The 2500-nt window shown below is 47.4% G+C and overlaps 1 protein-coding gene across 4 annotated transcripts in view; it reads right to left on the bottom strand.

The window, feature by feature from the left end:
* ddr1 (discoidin domain receptor tyrosine kinase 1) overlaps positions 1-2500 on the bottom strand; it is a 72580-nt gene that overhangs the window by 31755 nt on the left and 38325 nt on the right. The window lies entirely within an intron of this gene.

Here is a 2500-nt window from a genome sequence, read left to right as displayed (position 1 = left end):
ACACACACACACAGTGCTTGCTTACTCATACACACACATAAAAATTCAAACGCATTTCAAAGCGGAGATAATTACGAGGGAGACCATCATCCAAAGGCATTACTGTAAATACCAAAAGGGAAATGTCTGGTTCAAAGCTGTGGCCACCATTTGGGCTTAATGGTTTAATGTGTTTGTTTTGGTCAATACCTCCTTTTACCCTTGAAGAGCATATTGCAGAAACAAGGCCACCTCCGACATCTCTCCAAGGGTGTATGAAATCAGGTACTTGTTTCTCCAATGCAGCGTGTGGTGTGTGTGTGTCTGTGTGTATGCATTTAGAGCTGCCTGCATGCTACTTGCCTCCCAGCTGCCGGCTTAGTGCCAATATCACTGTAAAACATTGAAGCCAGTTAAACGTAAAAAAGGTAAGTTGCCCTGCTGCCTTAAGTTTGTAAGTTAACTCAACTTGAGAAAGCCTCGAGTTTAGTTAACTTACAAACCTAACCTAACGCAGCAGGACAAATTACCTTTTTACACTTGACTGTAATGTTTTAGACTGTGGAGCTGAGCTGCTAAGCTATTACAACACACTACAGTAGTGGCTCTACTGGGGTCTGGGTTAGGGTTTGGGCCATGTAAACAGCCTGCTGCATGGGTGGGGAACATAAGGCCCGGGGGCCGTTCATGGTCCAGGAGGCTGTCTTATTCGGCCGCCGATATCATTTTAATGTTGTGCAGTTTCACATGAATTTTATATTCTGTAACATAGTGCAGGGGGAAGTCCTTGTTTGTGTTCCTAGTACAGCCCTTGGGGGACTTTATATAATTCTAAGTGCCCCCTCAAATGAAAAAGAACCCAACCAGGTACTCGTTTCTCCAAAGTGAGATGTGGTGTGCGACGTGTGCTCGTGTACAGCTGCATGGCATGCCTGCGTTCCAGCTGCCCTGAGCTTCCTTCAAACCCAAGGCAGCACTGTGCTCGCCAACAGACTCATGGCCAGCAATGCAAACCAAACCACTAACCACAATACAAAGCAAATAAAGATACATTTCTGACAGCGTTATAAAACAAATGGCCCGCAGCCCTGTGCATTCCCTGTGTGGTGTCGTTAGCGTGTTTGTGACAGTGTGTTAGCCGCCTCGCCCCAAGGCAGGGAAGCTGACAGGGTGGGACAAAGGGGTCAGCTGTCACGGGCCCAGGGAGAGATGGGGCCCACAGGCCCCATTCTGGTGGTTTTGTTCCAGGCCCAGCCCAAGCTGTTAGTGGTCTAGCCTAGAGATGTCCCGATCCAGGTTTTTGCACTTCCGATCCGATACAGATATTTTATTTCACTTCCGATCCGATTCCGATACCGGCCGATACCGATACCGGCCTATCGGAGTATTTAAGTTGAAAGTTATTTAGCCTACTTACTTTGTTGTCACAGTCATGTTGAAAAGGGTTTTTACTCTTAGTAACAACTAGCCAACTGAATTAGGTGAATTTGAGTAATACACAATGGTTTTTAATGAGAAACTGACCTGTTTTTTCAGATATTAATAAACACAAAACAGGAAAATGGATCGGAATTCTGGATCGGATTTTTCCGTGCATGCCGATCCGATACCGATCCGCATTTTTTGCCAATATCGGCAGCCGATCCGATCCATCCGATCCGATACGACAACCCTAGTCTAGCCCCAGGGCTTGACTGCGATGCCTCCTACTGACCCGCCTCAGCTCAATAAGCTGGCCTCGGGACATCTACAATGGACAATGGACAATGCGACCAACGCCATGGATGAAAAAAATCATATTGATCATTTGGCTCAATTGGCCCGACCTGACAGATGGCAAAACAACAAAAACATATAAAACAAAGAGAAGATAGAAAACAAACACCCATAATTAAAAAAAAAAAAATTCAAGGAGCAGCCTAATCAAAAGCATTTCCAAATCACACAATGATGGAGTCGGCAGCTTTTTTAGAGCGTTCACTGAGGGGGGCTGTGCACATGCAGTACACATGTGGATAAACCCGTGGAGCCACAGGGTTAGACAACAGAACCTGTCCAAATAACCAACCACACATAACATGGAGGAAAACAGTGAAGGCCTGTCCATTTTCCCCACCAGTGGCGGAAAATTGTACACAAGGCCCCAGGGCAAGACACTAATAAGACCCCCCATACTGCCCAAGTTCCATCAGGGACCTTACCACCAATATAGGAGGACCCTGGGCCCAGGGTCAAATGCCCAGCTAACCCCCCTCATAGCTCCGCCCCTGTCCTTCACACTCACACTCACGCACTGTGGCATTCCATCACACTCCCCAACTCCACTCATGGGGAACGTAACACACTCCATCGCATATCCTGACTGTGGACATGGAAACTGAGAGGGGGGGACAAATGGGTCACTTGTCTCAGGCCCAAGGAGACAGGGGACCCAGAATTGGATCCTCATTACATTTCATGTACTGGGTTTGGGGCCCTTTCAGATGTCTTTGTCCCGGGCCCAGACAAAGCTGTGAGCGGC

This window comes from Engraulis encrasicolus, chromosome 5 (assembly GCF_034702125.1).
Source record: "Engraulis encrasicolus isolate BLACKSEA-1 chromosome 5, IST_EnEncr_1.0, whole genome shotgun sequence".
Taxonomy (NCBI): Eukaryota; Metazoa; Chordata; class Actinopteri; order Clupeiformes; family Engraulidae; genus Engraulis; species Engraulis encrasicolus.
Note: the sequence above shows the minus strand (reverse complement) of the source record. Positions and strands in the feature narration are given on the sequence as shown.